The sequence below is a fragment of the Ursus americanus genome, chromosome 13 (genome assembly GCF_024610735.1).
Source record: "Ursus americanus isolate L20-20 chromosome 13, mUrsAme1.1.p, whole genome shotgun sequence".
Lineage (NCBI taxonomy): Eukaryota > Metazoa > Chordata > Mammalia > Carnivora > Ursidae > Ursus > Ursus americanus.
Window position 1 is genome coordinate 14,914,784 of NC_142139.1, and position 26,540 is coordinate 14,941,323.

Below are 26,540 nucleotides of genomic sequence, written 5' to 3' on the forward strand. Positions count from 1 at the left end.
AAACAACACAATCAATCCCCTATCATTTGATCTGTAATCCCTCAAGCAGGTCCGAAGCACTTCTTGCCTCATTCTGAAATCATTCCTCTAAATGCTGATAAACACCTTGCCCACCCAGGCTCCTCACTTCCCATCTTTCAAAAACCTGTGCTTCACTGACCCTCTGAGGGAATGAGTCCAGTGGTCTGTCCCTGCTCCCTCAGGGAGCCAGGACATCTAGCAGCTGCCTGCTCCCTTGTCCTTGCTTGCTCACTGGACACCCGTGACCTGTGCTCCTCCGAAAGCTGGGCTCTTTCCTCACTCACATTGCTTTTCTTACAAGAAAGCCTCTGAAAAATCTTTCAAAGAAAAGCATATCTACCTTGTTACCTGAGCAAATCCTTCTGGGGGCTGATATGTGGAAATAAAGGAGCCTCAGAGTGTGAAGCTCATTCACACTTTCACGTGGGGTGCTATCTACACTCTCTTCTGGACATATTACCAGCATCATCCCTGAGGGATGGATCCAGACTAAGAGTTTAAATGGGGAAAAACAGAGTGAGATGAGGCTTCGTGCAAACAAAGTTCACAACTAGAAGATAACTTTTTAAAAATACACAACTTCCTCAAGCTGGCAAGCAGTTCCCAAGCAAGCAGAAATCAAAAAGCAAGTGTTCCAGTCGTTGCTGGAAACTTAATGAGAAATGTGTCAGCATAGGCTCAGCATCAGCTGATGATATGACTAGAGAGCTATGTGGGTAAACTGTGGGTATCAGGATGTTTTCTGTGGGAGGCCAGGAGGTCTGACTTGCCAATCAGTACAGAAAACTCAGCCAAAACAGTGTATCAGGGTGTTAGGTCACTGGAGAAATTCAGGAATGAGAACCAGGGAGAAAATTAGCCAACATATTCACACAGCTTGTCAGATCCAAGTCAGTTATCACATCTTAGACTCAGCAAAGAGGGCCAGGAGTAAGTCAAACTATAGCACCCAGAGCCCTTTGGGAGGAGACACTTAAGTGTTTTACTTAATTCTTTCCTTCCTAAAAGCAGTCTGTGTCTATATCAGTGGAAAGTTGTATAAATCTGCACAGTATGTACTGACTGACTGTTAGAAGAACCCCGGGGTGGAGGTAGGGTGAGGCGTAGGCACGTTGGCTATGAGCAGCAGAAGGTGGAAAAGCTCAAAGACTGAGAATAATCATCAAATTCCCAGGGCCTTTCTTTGGGCCTCATAACCACAACCTTGGGATAGATATGTTGGAGATCAAAGGTCTTGGCTTGGACTAAAAATTCTTTCTGACTCCTTGCTATGATGCTTATAGGTAGACAACAAAACCAAGTTGGCCAAAAAGAAGACAAATCAAGGTAAGCATGATTGTGGTAGTTACAATAAAGTAGCCTTGCAAATATTTAGAAGGGATCGATGAAATAATTGTGTGCTTGTTGGAAATGATTTTTTTTTTAAGAAAGATACAGGGAATGGATTAAGAATGGCAATCTCTGACCTGGAAAAACTCCCTTAGTGGATATGATTTTGTCCATTTGCCATTTGTTGATAAGCTTGACCAATGAAAGGATGACTCGAGATCATGTACGAAGTCCAGTTGAACAAAAGCACCGACTTGGGTTGGGTCAGAATCAGGAAAGTTCAGTAAAATTGAGCTTGTTGTTTAGGTAGAGCAGATCCTAGTATTATCACATGGACACTGTTCTTTAGACAGGAGGGCTGCTGGGCTGGTGATGAGTCTGCAAGTTTTGTGTTGAAAAGTGCTCCCTGGCTATTAGTCTGAGCATTTAGGACTATGAAATCAAGTGTAGTTATGTCTAGAGGGTGGAGCTACGATATCTTGTTTAGGTATATTTGCACATCTTTAGGAATCATGTTTACACCCTGACTGGGGAAGAAGTGTGCTATCTTAGGCCTGTATTCATCACTTTAATGATAGCATCGTGTTGTCAGGATAGAGATTTCTGTAATAAAATCTCATAAAGTCATTCCAGTTTCTCAGCTTAGACTTTAACTTGAGCATATACTTCATAAATTCTACAGGAAGCGTCACTATAATTGCTGTCGAGCTTTTAGAATCTTGAAGGTATAAGTGTTATGACTTGAAGAAGAAGCAATTGCATTAAATGATTTGGGATAACAGATAAAATGAAGTAACGTGCCATTAAAATTGTCATTTTTAGAGTAGTTGTAAAATCTACATGACAATGCAAAGAATTATACCATCTGCCATTGATTTAATTATGTTGAGGAAGTGCAAATGCAAATTGCCATCCGGATTTTTAAGGAGCAGAACCTGCATTCTTGCTTGTCTCACTGACAAGTAATTTGCCTTGAACTTATTGACTCCTGACTACCCTCTGGGTATAGACCCACTATTTTTTCTTCACCTCTGGCCTCTGTTCTTTCCAGTGGTGAAATCCTCTTATGGAGCTTACCATATTGTTAGCCTTGGCCTTTGGGTCTCCAGGTTTTGACTTTTGGCTGTATAGTGTCCACATCATTCCCTATATCTCTGTTAAATAGCACTGTAACTTCTAACTTTACATATGTATGTAGGGGTGCGTGTGTGTGTTTGTGTGTACATATATATGTATGTTGACCTTTGAGCAACGTGAGGGTTAGGGGCACCAAGTCCCCATGCAGTAGTTGAAAATCCACATATAATTTTTGACTCCCCAAAAACTTAATTACTGATGATAACCTACTGTTGACCAGAAGCCTTACCAATAACATAAACAGTCAATTATCACGTATTTTGGATGGTATGTGTATTATATACAGTATTCTTACAATAAAATAAGCTAGAGAAAAGAAAACATTAAGAAAATCATAAGGAAGAGAAAATGCATTGACAGTAATGTACCATATTTATCAAGAAAGATGCATGTGTAAGTGGACCCACACGGTTCAAACCCTTGCTGTTCAAGGGTCACATATGTACTCACCTTCGTAGTTTGGACTACTACTACTATTCCAAACCATTAAGCCATCACATTAATCATGGCTTAACCAATGCTTACCTCTAAGATTGGACTTCTTTGGAATGGGGAGGAAGATTTTTAAAGGACAATAGAAATGGTAGCATGTGTCTTTCTCTTCCTTCCCACGGCACATGATGCTGGGGGTGCAGTATTAGGATCTGTTGGGTTTCCTGCCTCACGGTGAAGGAGCTGGGCCAATTGCACTGCTGGAGGAATGTCTTTTCCTGTGGACTCAGCGTGCATCAACTTTAACACCACCCTAGCTTGGAGGGCTGCAATGGGAGGTGCTATTTCAGAGTCAGCTGTTCCTCCTCGCCTTCAGAATATGGTTGCTGCTTTCTCTCACCTGACGCCTTCCTCATGGCAAGGTGCCCTCCCATCTCCTTCATTCAAGAAGCTGTCAGAATTTCATTAAATTGTGTGTTTGATGTTGGCAGTCTGACCACTACCCGAGTTTTAGTTGCCTCTAGACCCCTGAAGTGGAGGGAGTCAGACACTTTGGGTTTTCAAATCCTGGCTTTGTGATCTTGAGCAAGATAACTTTAGCCTCTCTGGGCCTTATTTTCCTCATCTGTAAAAAGGATTATTATGGTGGTGGTGGTTAGTATCGTTATTATGGGGTTGTCGTGAGGATTGAAGAGGCTATCTATGAAGTTGCTAGATCATCTCAGACATTCTGTTAATGAGCTTGGGTAGACGAGAACATTTCCCCTCAGTGAACCCTGAGGGGTGGATATCTGAGGCTTCCTATGAGTCGGGGGTTATACTGTCCCTTACTGTTGGCTACACAGAGTTATAAAAAGCCATCTTTGGGTCTCTAGTCTCAGTTGTAAGGTACTTTCTGAATTACATATCCATTATCTTCAACTCTTCAGGAAATTCTTAAGAAAAATTACATCCCGGTCCTGGCTGTGGTATGGGAATTAGGTTGTGATGTGGGAATGTGGTATGGCAATACTCCTCAAGGCCGTTGAGGGAGCACTAGCAGAGTTCCACTGGACGACTGCTGTTCTGAGAAGACCACAGACTTGTGAGGATCAAGTCTGCCACAGCAGCTGAGCGATTGCAGGCAAGTCGGCTGGAATCTGAAAACCTGAGGCCTTTGTCCGGAGAATATGTGATGTGGTTCCCTTGGGCACTCAGAAAGAATTGCAGCAATAATTGGAAGGGGAGCTAATTTCTGGAAATTAGGCCACAAAAGCTTGTGCTAATATTGTGGATAAAGAGGAAGTATGTCCTCGGGTGTGGTGATAGGCAGTCGAGATGGGGGCAGTAGGCATTGCACTCCATTTCATTGCCCCGTATTAATGAGGAGTAAAAGGGCCTCTAAAGCAACAAGGAGGCATGGCTTCATCGTCCTTCCAAACTCTTCATGGCAACCATGGATCTGCAGATTTTCGGATTAGGATTGCCCACTGAACACCTTTTCAGGTGTGGTGGGAAGATTATATAATTGACAAACAGTTTGTGAAAATGTGCTGCTGTCACTTCTGTTCTATTTTTCATTTCATGTACCTCTCTCTATATGAGTGTATGTACACAAGTGTATACAGAGACATAGATACACACACACATTTACACAAAACATATAATGTGGACATTTGAGACTGTTTGCTCTTTGATAAAACAAAAGCTAATGTAAAATTTTTTATGAAGACTTCAGTTTTAAGAGAAAAATAAATTCAGAATAGTGATTTCTGTTTGGCAAGTGCTTCTGCAGGGGAATGTACTCTCTACTAAGATCATTTTGAGCCACAGTCTCAGACTGAGCAATGCAACGACAGAAATGAGAAATTAGTTGTTTGGTGAAAACTAGGAACACTATGACCCGAGGCTTTGAATAATTTCAAATGAAATGCTGGATTTAATATATTGAAGGACACACACATGCACACACACACACACAAGCTATCCCGAAGGACACACCCTCTATGTTTAAGTGGAACAAGTCAATAAGATATTTACAGAACCACCTAGACTGAATGAATGTGTGTTAATAAGATCTTAATAATTTATTCCTTTGGCTGATGCAAGTTGATACAAACTCGAGTGTTCTTTTAATAAGAACTGCAAGCTGTTTTTTGAACATACGTGCTCGATTTGACAGGGAGAGAGAGAGGAAGGGGGAGAGAGAGAGAACACAGGGCCAACTAAGCAACTGAAAGGCGGCTGCTAACTGCTCAGGCTACAGGAGTAGAAGCCTCCTCCGGCCTGTGAAGCGTCCCTGACAACCTACAGCTTCCCACGCAGATCGTAACCTCCCCCTCGCTGCCCCCACCACTGCCTCGTGTAGGAGTTTATCTTTTCTAGCTATCACTATGGGTAGGGTAAGAAACTACTTTTATAAAAATCACCTTCATGGTTACTGAAAGCTGAGGAGGAATACTTCACTAATCATGGGTCATGACTCATACTTTAAAGACTTAACTAGTAAGCATTTAGACCATGTCTTTGGGGCTAGATTTTTCTCATCGCATAAAGATTGCTTTCATTACATTTCATTTCGTCCACATCATCACATCACCTTCTGGAGGAAATACTTCACTAACCCCCTGAGTTCAACCCTTTGCAGAGAAAGAGGATTTTGATGGCTATTTCGTGTTTCCTTTTAAATAAAGGCATTTAGAAAGAAAAGGTCTTTCAGAAGCAGCCACTGTGTAGAATACTCGAAAGAGTTGACAAGGATTTTCAAAGTAAGACAAGAGTTTTGATGCCAGAAGTGAGCACACACAAGCCAGCTCAGCTATATACAAACTGGTTGATGTATCACGGACAGTTCTAGAAATTTGGAGACTTGGGCAAAGCTGCCAGAAGTGAGCACACACAAACCAGCTCAGCTATACACAAACTGGTTGATGTATCACGGACAGTTCTAGAAATTTGGAGACTTGGACAAAGCTGCCAAGCCCCTATTTTGATGCATGAAAAAATTAAGACTAGAGGATGATTTTGTGGGAAGCCTTTTAGTATGACGGCTTTTCTTACCCTTTAATTTGGACAATTAACATGCAGGCAATTTTATAAAAACCTGCCATGAGAAATGAGTCTGACGGTTAGAAATGAGAATATGTCTACACTCCCTTTGAAAGGTGAGGATATCATTCAGGGTATAGTTTTCATCACACAGTGCCAGTGACACGGGAAATGGTGTTCAACCCATGCTGACCTTAAATCCACCTTGAATGTTGCCACAGATAAACAAACACTCTGGATGGACTGCCCTCCTGTGAGTCTCCCTTTCACAAACTATGTGCTAAAAGCTCCTTAGTAGATGGAATAAAACATCAATTTCTACAATTTCCAGGAGATAGGGAAACATTCAAAGGAAATGCAGAAAAAAAATCCCATTAACCAAATTAGTGAGATAAAGGAAACTTAAACCCTCTAGCAAAATTTTCAATAAATAATATTCTCAAACAGATTATAGTGTATCACTTATTTTTATTTCCTAGCATATTAGTAACATTTCATCAACGATTTGGAGTTGACAAATTGTACATAATTAAAAATCCTGCATCTATCTATCTATCTAATGATCTATCATCTTCTATTTATTTTTCAATTGGGAAATATGTGTTTTATTTTTCCCCCCAGCTTTTTAAAGATATAGTTGGCAAGTAAAATTGTAACATGTGTTGACTTCATATTAAATTTTTTAGCTTCTGCCAATGTCAGTATTAGGGCCTATAAACTAGTTTGTCGGTACTGATGTTTATAGAAGCACCATATATAGATAGAGCATAAAATGTATATACATAAGCATAATGTAGGATGTGTGTGTGTAGGGGGTTGTGTATACATAAAAGGCTTGTGCTTATTTAATTATGAAGTGTTTCTGGAAGGATATGATTCCAGTGAGATAGGAAAGGCAGGTGATGGGAGAGTAGAGCAAGGTTGAGACAAAGGAAATAAACAGAGGGAAGCAGGGCACTGCCTCACATATTGCCAGGGTATTTTGAATTCTTGGAATCCTCTGAAGTAGGTAGGTAGAAATAGCATGCAATGCTATTTGACAGTAAGAAGGAAGCAGAATATTTGTGGATGTTACCCTCTGGTGTATCTGAGAGCTTCCCCTCATTATTACCAGCCCTAAACCTACAGTCAACCATTTCAACTTCTGGAATTCTCAGTATCAGTTTCAAATTGTTGAAAACTAGTCCTTTGTGAATGATCTTAAATACTCCTTTTGTGAAAGAAAAAAATCTCTTGGATGTATTTTATAAAATCCTATTTCAAAATCTCAAATTGATTTAATTTGTTCATAGGTAAATTGTTGACAAAACACATTCCCTAAACTAAATTTAATATGACAAAGTAAAGTTTCCTGTGTCCATTGATTAAAATGCTAATTTAATGAGGGTGCCTGGGTGGCACAGTGGTTAAGCATCTGATTCTTGGTTGCGGCTCAGCTCATATCTCAGGGTCATGGAACCGAGCCCTTTGGCTCTGTGCTTGGCATGGAGTCGGCTTGAGATTCTCTCTCCCTCTCTCTCTGCCCCTCCCCCTGTGTGCGCATTCTCTCTCTCTTTCTCTCTTTAAAATAAATAAATAAATCTTTTAAAAAATGATACTTTAATGAAATTTCGCATTTATTTATTTATTTATTTATTTTGTGAGTAAAGCGATAGAAGTTTCTTAAGCAAGGATACAGAAAAAAAGCTCTCAGGAGTGAAAGGGGTCCCAACAGGGTTGCCAATAAGGGCCCTTAGGGTTGGTCTTTTATAGAAAGCTAACCAGGGAACTTAAATCCTTTTAACATCTCTCTTGATAATACCTTCAATGGCTTACTTCCTTCTCAAGGTCTGGTTATTCTTTGTTGGTCACAGGTGATTATCATAAAGACTCACCCCACACACCTACCGCAGGGTAGTCCTCTACCCCACAAGCCTAGGGTAGGGTGGTCCAATTTGTCCCCTTTTAATACTGAACTCTCCCTTTGCTCAATGCCTTGCCTTATATATCATTAATATTTTACCAGAAAAATGGTGAGTGTCTCCTACCTATCAGCACACTTTGTTAAAGTCGGTCAGGGGCTGCTGAATGTCAGTGTAATTGTCTTAGAATTTTTCCATTGGCATTATGTGGATGAGGTAAAGCATTTCTTGGCTAAAGGAAAGCTGCTCTTGGCCTTCAATTATATTATCTATAATCTAAAGATTTTGTAGCAGATTAATAACAGTAATGAAAATTTGTCATCCAGTTTCAGTTTTTAAAAACGTGTTTAAAATTGTTTGTTTTGACTAATATATTCCCCAAATGTGATTTTCCCCAAGATCTTTTATAATCATTACATATTTTTAAGTTTTTTGCTTACAGTTAATTTTTTGAAAACCTTATCTCTCACCAGTTTTTTTTTTAAGATTTATTTATTTATTTGAGGGGGGGAGAGAGGCAGAGGGAGAGAGAGTCTTGAGCAAACTCTGTGCTGAGCACGGAGCCCGACGCAGGGCTCGACCCTGAGGTCACGACCTGAGCCCAAGCTGAGAGTTGGGTGCTTAATTGACTGCACCACCCAGGCGCCCCTCACCAGTTTTTTTTTTCCCCCGCATCAACTTTGTTTATTTTTAGTACTTCGATGTCTTGAAACATGAAAGATAAAACTATGATGCATACATAAAAATGAGTGGGGGAAAGACTGTGTCTTTGGAAACTGCCTACAGAGAATAGCATTATTAACTAAATTTCTCTCTTTGAGGGAAGGGGGAAGGTCATATAATAGAAATATTGATTTTTTTTGTCATTCATTCATTCACTCAGCCAATATCTATTGAGTACCTAATTTTATGCCCTGGTGAAACAGAAGATTAACATGAGAGGGATGAAACATTAACAGGTAAGTAAGACATAGACTCTGTCAAATGGTGATAAATGATATGCAGAAGCATAAAACCTAGAAGTGATAGAGATGTGGAATTTACCCTTATCCATGGTTTCACTTTCCAGGGTTTCATTTACCCCCTCCAAACTATGATCAACCATGGTCCAGAAGCAGATGACCCCTCTTCTGATGTATGGTCAGATGGCCAAGAGTAGCCTAACGTTATGTCACAATGCCCATGTCATTTGCCTCACTTCATCTCATGAAGGCAGTTTTTCATCTCACATCATTACAAGAAGAAGAGTGAATACATACAAAAAGATATTTTGAGACAGACCACATTCACATAACTTTTATTACAGTTATATTGTTATAATTGTTATGTTTTATCATTAGTTATTATTATTAATCTTTTACTGTGCTGAATTTATAAATTAAACTTTATCATAAGGACTATGTATAGGAAAAAACATGTACAAGGTTTGGTACTATCTTCAGCTTCAGAAATCCACTGGAGGTGTTGAGACATATCTTCTGTGAATAAGAGGGGCCACTATAGTCAGAGACAGCTCCACTGACAAGGTGATATTCAAACCAAAATACAAGGAAGGACTTCTTGATGGGTCAGATGGAAGAGTAGAAACCAGTATGGCAGCTCATCTTGAACTACTGGTGAATCATGACTAGAACTCTTCCACTAATTTTGTGAGATAGAATAAAGCACAACAAAGATTTTTTTTAATGTTGAAAAAGTGAAAATCAACATTATTAATCATTTTTCATTCTGTTTTTCCACTCTCTTCTAAGCTGTGTCTTCTTTCTGCCCTTGTACTTTCCCCAGGACTGGACCATTCAGTTACTGCTACCCATAAGCCTCCATATGTGACCCTCACAGTTTAGCAAATGGGATCAAAAGCCCCAAACAGGCAAAGCTGGTGCCCTACTAAAACTCAAAGGATAAAATACTATATAAGAAGAGAGTAGGGGGTAGGAATCTAGATGAACAACCACAAACACAGCTAAGAGAGGGAGGCATGATTAGCCCAATGGGGGACAGATTCAGGCAGTCCCAAGGAAGGTATGAAGGGAGAATGATTGAGCTACTAGGATCAAGGATGGAAGAGGTGGCTTTAGCCAGGGTCATAAATAGGTATGTGCAGCTAAGTGGGAAAGAAGCATGGCCAAGAAAGAGAGGTCAATGCTAGCTCAGAAGTAAGAGCCAGGTCTTTAGACCATGAGTGACCTTTATAGTTTATTGTGTACCCCTCTAGAGAATCCTTGCTTCTTTCCTCCTCATCCAAGTTGACCCAACTACAAAGAACTTTCACTTCTACTCATCTTCCACATCCAAATTGGCAGCTGGCTAGATCCTCACTACCCAAGGTACAGTTAATGTTAGATAATTCCCTCAGCTACCAGATTCTTTTCTTTTAATGGTACCTGCTCTCCATCTATCATCCTTTGACCCTCTTTGTCCTGAATGACCTTCCGATGACAACCAGAATTTTTCTCTGCATCAAAGGCAGGAGATTTCTCATTGCAAGTGATGAAAATCCAAACCACATCAACTGAAATGAAAATCACTGGTTTATGCAACTTACAATTCCAGGTGTTTAAGGCACTCCAGGCACCATGCCTATATATTCCTGTCTTTAAGTCCTTGCTCCCTGACAAATCTAGGGGTGGTACACACAAGTATGACCATTATCTTTAAATACTATAAAGATTTTTTCTTAGAAAAATCTAAGATTTTGTTCTCTCTATACAAATTATGAGAGCTGTGGGGTCTTAGGAAAGGAAGTGATTCTCTAGCTTGAAAATCATACCATTGAAATCTTTTCTCATCTCATATGTAATATTTTCAGTGGACACCTGCTTTCACCTCATACCAGCCTTGAAGCCGGATTTAGTACTTCTTTCAGTTTCCTCCACTAGGAGTTCTTCTCTATAAAGCATGAATGAGCGATATAAATTAACTAATGATTTTGTGGAGAAGACTATGGGAGAAATTGCATTACACAACACATGATATTTTACTCAGAATTACATTAAATTTTTCTCGGTCTCTCTTCTCCATTACCAGCCTTTGGTCTCCCTGTAGCCACCCATTCCCTGTGAAGTGTCAAATCTCTCCCTCTTCTAAGCAGAACAGTAGAGCTTTTTGTCATCTCTCCCAATTCATCTCTGGTGCCAACCAAACTACAGCCCTGGAAATTCCAAATAGGCTTGTCAAAACTCCAAATAGGCTTGTCAAAGTGTTAACTTCAAAACTGAATCTCCCTCAAGAGGAAACTTTCAGAATATGGCTAAGAAGATAATGTTTTCTTTATTATTTACATTTATATTGATATTCTCAAGTCAATTTCCAAATATTAGTTTTTTTATTTCCTTAGATAAAACCAGGGTGTAAATACTTTAGTTACTTTCCATGTCTAAAAAAGAACATTCAGTTCAGGCTGGTATGCCCAGTTTGTGAGTTACCACATTCTTAGAGATACAAGAGTCTTTGGGAAACTTTTCTGTAGAGCAACTCTAAATCATAACCAATGGTGGGAACTCACACAAGCAATTTTTTTTCTAGTTTAACTTCCAGAACAAAAAACTTGAAAGGTTGGAGAGGAATTTTAAGGTTATATTTTATGGTGATCATGAAAATAGTTAACTAAGTCAAGACTAGAATACATGCAGTTTGGCAGGAAAAATGCAGTGTTTCTCCCAGCCAAAAGAATGAGAGGGGACAGCAAAAGAGGAAGATTACCTCTTTCTGTGGTTCAAGACTTTATAAAATTGAGAAAACTTGTTGTATACATTTGTATATTATATTAATATTTACCTCTTGGTCCTATTTGATTAAAAGGAGTTAGGAGTAAATGAGCAAAAGGAACTGAGCTTGTATAGACTTTATAGTTACTGATCTTTCTGTTTCTGGCAAGGATATTTTTAGCCACACTTAACCTTATTCATGCTATCCATTGTGTTCTATGCTTTCTTAAATCCATCCATTATATATTCAAGCTTGCCCTACGAAGGCAAAAATGAAAATTCAAGCAATTTACATCATCCTAAATAGACATAGCTTCTTTTAGAGGGCCATTCAGAGGAATATGGTGAACTTATTATTTTTTTTCCAGTTTTGAGACAGCTGACATATAACATTGTGTAGTTTAAGGGACACAACATAATGAAACATAATGAATATATACACATATCTATCCATACACACATACACAGACACACACACACACTTGGAAATGATTGCCACAATAAATTGAGTTACCATTCATCACTTCACATAGTTACAATTTTTTTTCTTATGAATGAGAACTTTAAGATCTACTCTCTAAGCAACTTACAAATATATAATATAGTACTATTAGCTATAGTCACCATGCTGTATATTATATCCCCAGAACTTAGTTATCTCATAACTGGAAGTTTGTACCCTTTGATCACCTTCATCCAATTCTCCCCCCATCATCATGATTTTTTTGAGGGGACAACACTTGTAAGGGAAGTTAAGCAGTTTATGAAAAATAATCTTGCAACTTTTTAAAATTACATCGAACTTTGAACTTTATCATGTTAATGAGATTCAAATTAGAGAAGTGGAAAGTGATGCCACTTAGCACTCCAGATATTAGCAGTCTCCAGTACTGATTACAATAATAAGCCTTCCCAGTGTCCATATGTGTCATAATGGGAAAAGCACTGTGGTCATGGCCCAGAGAACCCAAAGGAAACAATGCCTTAGCGACCTATGTCTCTCATTGACAACATGGAAAACTTGGCAAGGACACTTGGATTTGCAATTAAAATTGTAGGAACTTAACTTGCTTACTGAGAAATATGCCCATCATCAGGAAAAATGTTTATTCTCTAAAGTTCACTTTTTTAATCTTTAGGGGAAAAAAAGATTTTGGTAAGTTGTAGGTTTTTTGGTCTGTCTCCTCCATTCCTTACAACTATAGTCAAATGTTGTAGATGATTCAAATTCTTTAATGCATTAATTTAAATTCTTATCTGGTAACATAAGTTACCACTACTAAGAGATCATCTGGGCTATAAAAGATGTCTTTTGCTTATGATAGCAAAATCTTGCTATAATTAGACGGGTGAGATTTTTAAAAAGATTAAAATGTGAGGCCACATTATGCAAAATTTGTGAATTGCCTGTTGGAGCTATGTATCTAGTTGGCAAGAGAGATGTAGAGGCTTAATCCAAATCCATCCTGGTCTTAACCACAGTTGTGCATCACCTGGAGAAGCTACCATGACAATTTAACCAGGAGAGGCCTATTGATTACTGGAATCTTCTGGTCATTTGGCCTCTGTTTTACCTGCTCTAACTGAAGCTTGGGCTAGGAAGATACTGAGATGCAGGGAGACACTCTTCTTTATCTCTTGCTTTGCCAGCCAATGTTTCCAAGGTGAGGATTTTGACCTGTTCTTTGAGATAATAATAGAAACTCATTGTCAATTGCTTTATATAGGAATTCTCATGATCTTGGCACCATATTATTAATGGGTTTGACTTTAGTTTGAAACATATGAAAAGTAACAGAGGAAAAGAGCAAAATTCTGGGCATGGTTCCAGATAATTCTTCCATGTATTCTCCATTTTAATATGATGTTAAGATAATGGACAACCAGCACAATGACAATAAATGTGCTGTTTCCTTGGGCATGGATTTCTCATAGAAGAAAGTGGAAGTCTTCTCCACTTTTCTTTTGGGGTGAAATAATTAGGTTAACACTATAGCTCACTGCCTGGAGAGACTAAACACAGTACTGTTTAAAGTACTATGTGAATTGAGCCTTCTCTTAAACATTTTCTGTAGTTCCTGACAGAAAAGATTTTTCTCTAACTGTACCGTTACTGTTTTTGAAGGCACTATTATACTTTTAACACATAAAATTATAGAGAAATTGAAAATCACCCACAATTTCACCACCCAAAGTCAAATAATTTTTAAAGGGATACATAAATGTGTCTCAAAAGTTCAAATAATGCAGAGAATAATAAAATTAAAATTAATAAGTCTTTCTTTCTTCACCTCCTGTGCCACTATTAACTACTACTAAGTTTTAAAAAATATTCTCTCAGTCATATACATACACCAGAAGAATTCCACATTTTTCTTTTTTGCACTTAATAATGTTTTAGAAATATTTTGGTATGCACATACTGATCTATTCATTAAAAAAATTATATGGAGAAAGTCAGGGGCAGGTCTGCCCAAAAGCAGAGCCTGAAATAAAGGCTTTTACAAGTATTTATTGGACGTGATTCCAGGGATCATAAATGAAGGGTAGAAGAAGTATGCTAGCCAATCTCCATGATAGCCCATTGTTCCTACTTGTTGGTATTCATACTCTTGTGTAGTGTCCTCCCGCATTACACCAGAGTTAGACTATGTCACAGAGCACACAGCAGAAGTGGTGGTATGGCCCTTCCTAAACTAGGTCATAGAGGACATGTGGCTTCCTGCCTGCACTCTTCCTTGGTCTCTCTCTTGGATCACTCACTCTGTGGAAAGCCAGCTGCCATTAGGTGAGCAGCGGTCTACATGGTCTCAGCACTAACTGAGTGCTCCTGCTCACAACCACAGGAGTAATTTCAGAGGTGAATGCTCCAGCCCCAGTCAAGCCTTCTGATGAATGTGGCCCTACCTGACATTTGAGCTACATGCTCATGAGAGACTCTGAGCTAAAACCACGCCACTGAAGCTGCTTTTGATTTGTTGACCATGGAAACTGTGAGAACAAATTTTTGTTGTTTTAAATCACTAATATTTGAGGCAATCTGTTACATGGAAATAGGTAACTAATACAGGAAATCAATCAGGGAAGTGGGGAAAGTTAATACAAAGATGTGCTGGTGTTGTTATGGTGAACTGATGCTCTACCAAGTAGGACCTTATGAGGAGACTTATGAACTGTGTGTCAAGGGGAAAGCATTTCTATCAGCCCCATTCTTCACTGGTCAAGCAAGCTCCATGGATGTTAAATCTCCAGCCTTCCAGAATACATGTGTGAATGTCACATGGGTTCCCATGGACTTCCCACACCACAACGTGAGGTGCATGACATGGCTCAAAGCAAGACTGGCAGGTTGGGCTTGTGTGAACATGGTTGAAACATTCTCCAAACCACAGTCTTCACAGCCGGAGGAGTAGACAAAGAGTAGTCAGTACAACCATACTCATCACAGGGTGTTTCTTATGCTCTTCCTTTCCATAAATCTATGTTATATGTCCCATTTTTCACATAGCAATTCTTTTTTGATGTTCTATAAAACATTGAAACTGAATGCATTCACAACTACCTTTTCACTTTATGTGATAAGTCAAAGTTTTATTGTTAATGTATCCATCTATCACTTAATCCCATATGAATTTATAAATTAATTTTTTAATTTAAAAATGATCTTTTCTTTCAATTTGTAATCCATTAAATTAATAAAGAGTCATATAGTTTAATTGATAGTACTAAACAAAAAAGTTTGAGTCTCCACACTGTTAAACCACATTGCTCAGGTCCTTTTGGAGCCTCTGATTAAGTAAAGCAAGAGAAATTTAGCACTTTGGGGACCGATTATGAACCGAGATGAATCATCACTTCCTTCTGCACATCAGAAATTGCAGTTGAATTCAACTGTGAGAGATGTTTAAATGTTGGCATTTTTTTTAGTTTAAATATTGTATTAATTTTTTTGATTATATAACATCTCAAAATAACCTTTCTACCTTTTTGAGATCAACCTTAAATATCTAATGGCAGTATACCTGCACCAAGTAAACCAAGATACTGCTTGAAGTATCAAATGGCAATCACACTTTGTGAATCTTTTCTGAAATTGGATGGAGAAATCTGTTGGCAGAAACAGCCTTTAAAATAAAGGCAGTGACTCAACTTCTGAAGTAGAGCCAGGTTCTCAGGCTGCAGGTTGCTGGGGTGGGCAGAAAGAGAACTCATTTCAGGAGAGTACAGGAAGTTACTTAATGCTGCTTATGAGTCAGAAGGGAGTAGAATCAGTTATGATTGAACTCTCTTATCTAGTTATACCTATAGGCAGATTCTTTAATATGTGTGTATAAAACATGTATATGTGTATTTTTATTCATCTGTAGTCTATGTTTTGCTTTGATAGGAACCCCCCACCCTCATCCTTCCTTCATTTTTGAGTGCTGTAGTAATGAGTCACAGCCGCCTATTGCTTTGAAAGTAAGGACTTTCTAGGTCAGAGATTTAAAGAAGATATATAACACTACACATTCTCCTTTATTCACTACCTTTAGTGAGATCTTGTATAAGTGTATGTAGTTAAGAGAATGCTGGATTGGAGAGAGAAAAAGAAAATGTATGTTCACAGTATCTGCTATGTGGTCTCTACACACTATTTTACTCAATCCACAAACAGGCATTATGCTTCACTCTGAAAAATGTGAAAATGGTTAACAGGGGCGTAGTTATGTTAAGAGACCTTTCCAATATAATCTTGGGCATGGCAATCTGGAATTGGAGCCAAGGTTTGCCCAATCACATGATACACGGTCTTCCCACCACATCATACTTCCTCTGAGGCTTTGCAATCTTTCTCTATGCCAGAGTCCAATGCTGGGACATTGACCAGGTCACTACCTCTCTGTTTTACTTTTAATTCTGAAATTAAAGAGCTCTGAAAGCCAGTTTAGCTCCAACATCATTTAACTTCATTTTATTTTACATCAAGAGGGCTCAGAGTCTGGCCACTGACAATAAAAATGTTGAATAATATTCATAAACCATGTTCAGGACTAGTAGCTCTGCCCCTATTCAGACATTGGTTACTGCTCCATTTTTCAGAGACTTTTCCATTTGTTTGGATGTTTAGAAATATTGTCCTCAAGCAGAGAGGCCTCAGATAATCTGTGGTCTCTAGGGATCAGTTTAGGTTCTCTTTATCTGACTGTGGGCCTTCCTTTGTCCTCGGGCCAGACTGTCTTGGTAGAATTTTAGGGAACTCTGCTAGATGAAATTATTCCCTTCATGAGAACAAAGAAAGGTTTGGGGCCTCTGGCTCCCTCTTTCCATGTTGGGGAGAACAGAGGAATTGGCAAACAGCTGGAAGAGGCAGGAGAGCATCCTAACAATCTTATAGTCACTCCTGCACCTACAAATTTTGTCATTTTAATTCTGAAAGGCGCTCCTATGTACAGAAGTTAAGTGATACTTCTGGAGGTTTCAAGATATGTTATTTTGTTGGAGGTGGTCTTTGACATAGCAGTAAAAGATAATATTTCCAGATACCATTGATACTTTAATAGGACTTCTAATTTTTGCTATCTTCCATGGAAGAGAAAGAGACCAACTTAAAGAGGTACCAGGGTGACAGAAACCTCCTTGCAATTGTTGGTATGAATAACTGTCTTAAAAAAAAAATCTAATCATCTCTATTAGCCTTTTGATCTATTAGTTAATCTGCATTTTTAAAAAAGATCCATTTTTGAAAAACAAAGACATAAAAAATGTGATCACTGCCAATTTCTGTTTGATAACCCAGTGGACAAAGTTAAAACGACAAATGGTAATGAAGTAAAAATTAACGTAGGACAAATGAACGCAAGGGTTATTTCTTAAGGCTCAATATTCCTGGCCTTGTTTGGATTGAAAAAAAAAAATGAAGTAAGTATAGGACTTTGCATAAGTTTCTGGTTTCAGTTACATTTCTGTCTTTGAAATTAGAAGCCAAAATTCGGTTTTTGGGTTGTGAGGGAAGGTTGGCTTAAAACATATTGAATCAAAGATAACTTTTTGTTAAATAGAATTGGATAGATTCTGTGTACTGTATGGTGACTAATATAACAAAATAAAAATTATTTAAAAAATAATAAATAAAAAAAGAATTGGATAGATTCTAACAGTAAAAATCTATTCTTTCAAAGTGAACTAGAAACACCTGTTATGGTGATAGTAATTATCCCTCTAATCTGGTAATTAGATTTGGTGAAACTATAGGAGGAATTGGAGAGGCTTTCTTTAATTAAATTGGCCACCAAATAATTCTGTGACATAGAGCAAAGGAATAACCCGAAAACTACAAAATAAAAAATAAACACTATTACTACTACAAATACTACTAGTAACTACTTCTATCAATAATAATAATTACAATTGATTATGCCCCAACCAGGTGTCACTGTGTGTAATGAAGTATTGTTTCTTGGCAGTGCCAAGTGTCCATTTTCTTTCTACTTTTTGTGTTTTAATTTATGCTTCTGCAGATACTTACAAATTAGCCTGATGTTCTCAACATCTGGTGGTGAGTAACCTTTAGCAATACTAATTCAATACTAATATTTTATATTGCCCAGTAGCTGAACATTGAACTCTAGAAATTTTTTAATACACAAAAATTTTATTCTATTTTTAAACAGAATAAAAAGTTAATTCTGATTTAAATAATTTTGATATTAGTATTTGATAGTCATTAATTTTACTTTGCATTTTGATTTTCATGGTTATGAATATTTAAAAGAAAATTAAAATAATTTTAATGTTTAAATTTTTTACATTTACTTAATTTATATTTGCATAAAATACATTAATTTTATTTTTAAATAAAATTTTATTTATTTTTTAAATATAATTATACTCACTTTTTAATCTTTTAGATCAGTAGAACACAAATTATGGAGAAATTTTGATAACCATAACATTATTCGTAGCTTTCCTGAAACAAAGGCAAAAATTTTGGAATTAATATAAAATTATTTATAATTAACATATGTATTTTATTACTTATCCTAATATTGTCAAAGTAACACTCATATACGAGCAATCATGAATAAATCAAATATCTTTGACATTTTGTCAAAAAAACTATACCTTAAGGCATATTTTTCATTTTGTTGTGATGAGGACATTTTTGTTAGGGTACAAATATAGAATTCACTTTATTTGTCTGTAACGGTTATTTGTAACTTCTAAATATTTAGAGTTACAGTAAATTTTGACCTCCATTTATACTCTTGCCCTGGGACCTGCAAATATCAAGGATGCACCTGGAAAGAGGCACTACCGCCTCTGTAATAGTCTCCAAATTCCAGACTCCAGTGTTGGACTCATTCAGAGATCCTCTAGTCTGACTTCTTTATCTTAGAGATGGAGGAACCAACCGTGATGACTGGACGCAACCGTATGCCAAACCGTAACACTGCAGTGGACCAGGCAGTGGACCTTCCCACCTCCACAAACAGGCAGAGTGGCATGTTCGATGTGCACAGCTGGAGGACTCCATTCATCTGAAATGTGAAGTGTGGGCACCAATAGCCCATTGAATGAGGTTAGCTTATTCATGTGACTGGCAGGCAGCGCACCTTGGCAGCAGGCCCCTAAGAGCCCTCTCTAGTTGTTAACTTTCTCTCTAATCTGTGTATCTTTTAACAAAGCATTGCATTTGTATGGGCATCAATAAAGGATAATTCTAAAAAGGTTAATTTTAAGGAGGCTTGAAGCCACCCCAGGGATAATGCAATATCCTGAGGCTAGAAGCGGACAAATTGGTCCCATTGAGAGATAGTGACCAGAACCAGGAGAGAGGCTAGTGTAGAGATGGCTGCCTGAGAGGAGTAGTGGCCTTTGGTGAATGGACACAGCAAAAATGGCCTCACAAGGAAGGATCTGGGAGAGTAATTCCCTAACCTCATTTATCTACTTTCTTCTCATCTCTGGCAAGGACTCCCCATTCATCAAATCTGGCTGGAAGTCAGAGGGTACAGAAACCCTGAACGTGTATTCCTCTCCCTTAGGCTCTGGGGCAGAGGGGCAGGTAAAAACTGGTGGAAATGGATTCTTCATAGGGTAAATGGGTGATAGTTCATACAACAAGTGAGAGTTTTTATCATATATTATGAATGGAGGGACCAGTACACTCAGACACCTGGGCAAGAAAGGCCCCTGTTCAGGTCTTGCACTTCAGTAGTTTTGCATTCAGTGCACTGATATTTGGAATGTCTTCCTTCTTCCTCAATTTCTAACTCCTTTCTGGTGCCAGAGACCAGCTGAAGCCAGTAGACCCATCTGGGCGGGGTGCTCTGAATATATTCGGACATGCGTGACCCTGGTTTCTGTGTCTCCCCACCAGAGCACTCTCTGATGCTCTATCCCACACACAAGAGTGTATGGACCTCTGGGAGCTCAGGGACTTCTGCTATGGTATTGTCCCTAGTCTTCCTGACCAGGCCCTAGTTCCAGGAGGGTAGGCAGACAAATGTTTTGTTCTGTTGCCTAGTATATTTCTTTTATGGGATCATATGATATTGGCCATTGGCATTGTGGTAACACAGTGACGTGATGTGACTCTCACTCAGGTCAGACACATGATAAGTTCAAGACTCTGTTCTGCTGCTGACCCCTGGTCTCAAACTGCAGGTATGGCCTGAGGCATGGCTCTTACCTGTCCATATTTCAACCAGGGTGTCAAGTCCCTTCTATAAAACTCAAAGGTGGTGGGCATGGCAGAAGATAACCTTTAGCCTGTGTACCTCCTCTGGCACCCTGGCCCACCCCCTCTGCAGGCTCCTTGCCATATATTGGTCAATGTCCCAGACCAGGCTACACATATCTGGCTGAAAGTGTTCAAGACCAATGCACCATGATACCAGTAGGCTCTTCATTCCATGTTCTCTCTCATCTCTGATTGATATTGTGTTGTTGTACTCTCAGGTCTGTCTCATATCATGCCAGATAAGGGTAGAAAGTCCTTGCACAAGGGGACCACACTTCTCATTTCATTCACTGCCCTCTTGCCTATCTTTCTCACTGGCAACAGGATGTGGAAGGCAATGGTGCAGGTGACATTGAAAGAGAGAACATTCTAAGAATACAGTGATTATGGACTAATGAGTTCAAGAGAAGATATGCTTGCTTGGAAGATGTGTTGTTCTATATTTAAGGCATAAAGTTCTAGATGGTAAATTTAATGTCACCATAAAATGAATTATTGTTCTCATTTTCCTACATAGATGGAGGAAAACTGGCATTTGTGGGCTCCTTCAATAAAGCACAGACAAACTTCCTGTGCAATCATTGGAAACCAGCATTTCGTGGGCAGCATGGTAGATCACACAGTATCAAAAGTAATGATGTAACCAGCTTTTAATAAATGTTATCAGACAATTGCAGAGGCAAGAAGAGCTATATTTTTTTCATATAAGCAGATTCTAAAGACCCATAGCATTGTGAGTTATAACAGCATTGTTACCATTTGCTTGTGGTGAGAGATATGAAATTACCCAGAAGCTGCATGTGTCAATAAAGAACATGAGAAGATGATTCTTGGATCTGAACAGGAAGAGATGGTGCTTGGATACCACAAAGAACCCTTTTTTTTTTTATTTAAATTCAATTTAGTTAACATATAGTGTATTATTAGTTTCAGGGTAGACTTCAGTGATTCATCAGTTGTATACAACACCCAAGTGCTCATTCCATCACGTGTCCATCACCCAGTTACTCCATCCTCCACCCACCTCCCCTGTTTCCTAGAGTTAAGAGTCTCTTATGGTCTGCCTCTCTCTCTGTTTCATCTCATTTTTCCTTCCCTTTCCCTATGTTCATCTGTTTTGTTTCTTAAATTCCACATATGAGTGAAATAATATGGTATTTGTCTTTCTCTGACTGACTTATTTTGCTTAGTATAATACCCTCTAGTTCCATCCATGTTGCAAATTCTAAGATTTCATTCTTTTGATAGCTGAGTAATATTCCACTGTATATCTGTATATCTATATCTGTATATACATATATATAGCATGTGTATATATACATATATAGTGTGTGTACACACATATACATATATGTGTACATATATGTGTGTATATATGCATATATATACATATATAGTGTGTGTATACATACACACACATATATATACATATATATACCACCTCTTCTTTATCCATTCAAAGAATCTTTATTGAACTGATTACACAATAAACAAATACATAAGTCCCTTGTCTCTACCCACTATTCTAAAGCCTCATCAACAAAACACTATGCCTCCCATGTAGCCATAAATCTGATAATGCATTTCTTATTGAAATGTTAATATAAACAGGGGATCCACAAAAATTATTTGCCTGGGGCCTGCACACTAGAAGGAGCTCTGAAAGATCCTGTCAGTACCTTCCTCCCTTATGTCCAGGAATAGGAAAAAGCAAAGGCTGACTGTAGAGGGAGTGTGATGGTGATGTCAGTGAAGAGATCATTGGTTTAAAACACAGAACCCTGAGTTCAAATGTGGACTTCATTTCTTACTAGCTGTGTGTGTTTCTGTAAGTGAACTTGATATCACAAATCCTCGGTTTCCTCATATATAAATTATAGCTATAATATGATAGTAATAACCTACTTATCAAATAGGTTTATTGTACTGATAAAAGGAATTTGTTTATGAACAAGCTAAACTGTGATTTTAATAGTATTTTGCAATAGCAAGTTTTGTATAAAAACAGTAGAAGTGTTTTTTTTCCCCTTCAAAGCTGTTCAATAACAATCACATTTGGTTTATTCTATTCTTATTAGACAGTGAAAATAGTCTCTTCAAGGTCACCTTTTCTTTTCAGTGGTTCAAAGCAGCATTAATTAGGCCTCTGTATATAATAGAATGAATCAAATTGCATTAAAATTATTAAAAAGCCATTTTCCCTCAAAGGCTATTTGATTTGGGCTTTCCAAATCACTGACAACTTCACTGCTCTGTGTTTTCAGCAAAACTATACACTTAGTGTTGAGATATGCACTGAAATTCTCCCCCAGGATCCCAAGAACACCATGAGTTTCCTTTGGTGTCATTTGCGTTATGATTTTAATTATTTCTTGATATTTCAGAAGTGAAAGCTTTGGCCTCCACTCTCTATGACTTCCAAAGATGGAACTCATTAGATCAATAAGTGAGCCAAGGGACTGAGGGGGTAATTTACACTGCCTCTGGTATTCAATTCCCTTTTAGCCTGGAGTATCTTTTACCAAGGAGAAGACGAAGACGCAGTACTGCGGTCTAAATAGAGAGTTGAGTGGAGAAAAGGCTGGGATCTATTTACAGCTCTTCATTGCAAAGTATTTCAGAAGATTAAAGTCCACACTCCATTTGTCACTGTAGAGCTAGAGTGCCTTTGGCCCTCGTCTGCTTGGATCAAGTTTATGTGGTTTAGACCTCATGTCAAAAATTATGAATATATAACCATGAACTCTGGAAGGGAAGTCATGGTGTTATTGATTTTGAAGATCCTAACCAACTTACCCCTACGTTCTTATGTATTGTGAAATTGGCATTGATGCAACAGGCGCCGTGCATCACCGCAGTATTATAGATGTAAACAAACACACTGCTGTGGTTAACCAGGAGGAATGAAGTTCTCTCTGATTCTGACCCAAGCCAGAACATTATTAGAAAGTTGTGCAATAGACTCATTTGGAGATACAGTAATTGAAAATAAGAAACCCAAGTATTCAGAAGTCATAAATAACTATAAGGTTAGAAAGACCCTTTGATGAAGGCCTGAAGGTCTACTTTGGGTTATTGGAGAGATGTGAGGGATTTAATGATAACTTTCAAATAATTGAGAGTTTTATACAGGAGGCGATCAACTTCTTTCTTACCTTCTTGATAGACCTTCATTAGTTTGCTTGAATTTTTCTTTTCATCTTCTCCCCAACTCTCTATTCTTTGCAACCTCAAAACTAGTTCCTTCTTAACTCTGTAGACTTTGATTTCAAATTTGTAACAGATTTAACTCACCACTATGAAGCACTTAGGGACTTATTACTTCATCACTAAAGATTACATTACATCACATGTAATTTCTTTACATCTGCTTGCTCCAGTTCACCATCCTGTCCTTCTCTCTCAGCTACTTAACAAGACTCCCACTCCAGGGTCAATTATCTTCCCACCTGACTTCCAGGCCCAGCTTGCCTTCTAGTCTCTGTATCTCTGCTTTCCTCACAGTGGATGTTTAATTCCTCTCTGCAGACAGTCCTAGCTGAACCTCAGGTCTTCCACACCAATTTAGCCAGTTAGTAACAACTTAGTCAAAGGTTTCTTCCAAATACCTCTTGTTCTTTCCTCGCTATCATTAACTGTAATTCAGGTCACATTAAACATTTTCCTGCAGCAGGAGTCAGGGTGCGAGGGTGGTTAAAATCTTTGCAACCTGAATTTAGACAGTTTGGGTCTGAGCCTCAGTTTGTCCCATGCTACCTTCGTGTCCTGGAACAAATTACTTGATCTCCTTGAATCTCTCTAAATTATAAAGGAGGGATATCTTAGTAGCATCAGCCTACAGAGGCTGGTTTAACACAAAATGAATAAAGCTTAAGCTTTTGGGCTCTTCACTTGAATGGGCTCCCTTCAAAGCTCTGGGAGGAGGAGCTTTAGGAATGTGTTTACTTAGTAATATCTTCTCAAAAGTTTTGCAAATGTAAGATATTTTTGCTGTCTGTCTTCCTCTGTTGTAATTCCCCTCATTGTATGGTATTTGGAGTGGACATAGACATTTTTTGGGATCCAGCTACAGGGATGTTTTGTTGGTGATACATTTAATTTTAGTATAGAAAGATACATGTATATGTCTCATAATCATTTTGTCACATATGATTAAATTTTTCTTGCTATCCCCACTTAGAAATGGCTGCCAGGAATATTCCTACTGCCCCATGTGGCAACTCACCAGGTGTTAGAAAATGCAGAGAAGGGCCAGAGGTCATGGCAAAATATGAATATGTCCCACAGAGACTGACATCAGAAGTACATGGAAACAGGAGGAAAATCGAGATCTGAAATGTGCAAACCTAGAAGATAGTGTACATAAAACTCTTCCCAATCAGAGGTGTAAAATTTTAATTAGAGGATTCAGATCCCATAGAGCACTATTCAAAAGGGAAGGTATCCCCTATCAGGAATATATTAAGTAATGCGGTAAATACAAATGCCATTGTACCATATGCTTTTGCCTGATTTTGATAAAAATCATGCAAAATAGATCTTTCCAGATTTCCTGTTTTTGTAGGACACAAACAAACCAATGGTAGCAGTAATAATGTAACAGCAATTAGATCTGTGACAAATATTAAAGCAATCTGATAGAACCTTCCCCAAACTTGACAAGGATCTTAAGTTATATTACCAAGATCAATTGTCAATTTAACAAATAATGACATTATCAATAATGAGTGATGCATTTGAAAAAGACTTTTCTAAATAAGCAATAATTTTGGAAGAAACAACAAATTTTGACCCACCATGTTAGAGGAAGTTTTCTATTTTGTCTGTTTCAGTTATCTATTACCTTGATAGTGCTGTGTACCAACTGCAAAATCTCAGTGGCATTCCACAATAAGCGTAACTGTTCATGAGACTGGAAGAACATGGGGGTTGACTGGATGGCTCTCTTGATCGTGGTTGGGTTTCCTCAGATGTTTGAGGGCCATCTGGCTGCATACTGATCTAGACTGGCTTCAGCTGTGACAACCACAGTGACTAGTCTTCCCTCCACAGGTCTTTCACCCGCCAGCAGACTAGTCTAAGTATATTCTCAACACAAAGGCAGAAGCACAAGACAGAGGAAGCCCAATTGTGCAAGTGCTTTTCAAAGCTTTATTTGCTTCCAGTTTGCTAATATCCCACAGGCCAAATCAAGTTACATGGTTAAGCCCAAAGTCAAAATGGTAGGGCACCACAAAATTAAGCAACAAATGTGAGGATACAGGTAGAGGTGAAAATGGAGGCCATCTCTGAAATTTAATGAATTATTTAAATAACAACATTATAAATTTGCTTCAAAGGCACAGTGTAATCACTTTTGATATCCTCAGATTTATTTGGCAAAATACTAAGTAGATAGAATCACAGAGGAAAATGGTCCTATGTATGATATTTTAAAATTAGGATTTAGAAATAATATACATTAACTTTTAAACATCAAACATTACACAAATTATCCCCTTCTTGCCCCTTACTCACCATCAAAATGTCTATTCTGTTTTCTATTTATAGCTTTACCTTTAAACTGAAGAGACAGTGTATATAGAGGAGTTTGAGGGGTGTTCAGAAATTACCACAGTATTATTATCAGAACTTTATTTCATAATTAGTTGTTAGTACCACCATGGCAATTTTTCATTCCTTAACATAATAATACCATAATAGCAGAAAGCAGACTTAAATACAAGGTGGAAGGGGGAAATGAATAGTTGAGTTGCTATGTCAGGGCTGGGGTATTCGGAAAAGTTCTGGGCTCCACAAGTACCCAAAGGGGGGCATGATATCACAGGACACAGGCAAAGGCGAAGTGGCAGGGCACTGAACACAAGCCACTGTCGTCCTTACTCCGGGACCTGAGGAGGAGCTGCACCAAGGGAGTCACCAGAGGCGGCTCTTCTCCTCCTCAACAGGTAACCAGTAATCCCAATAACTCTCTCCATTTGAATCCAGCCCTTTCTAACCTGGTCTCCTGGCGCAACCAGTGTAGTTGTTGTAGTTTTTTTTTTTTTTTTTTTTGCACAAATATGATTATATTACTCCCGGATTTAACTCCCTACTCTGGCCTCCAAATTGAAACTCCTGTGTACTCCATGATCAAACCGTGGCTCTCATATCTAGTCTCATCTCTTAGCACTCCTCATTCTATTGTTAAAAAACAAAGACAACCAACCAAACAAGCAATAAAAAGGGCTTTCCATTCCCTGACAGTACCACAATATCTTG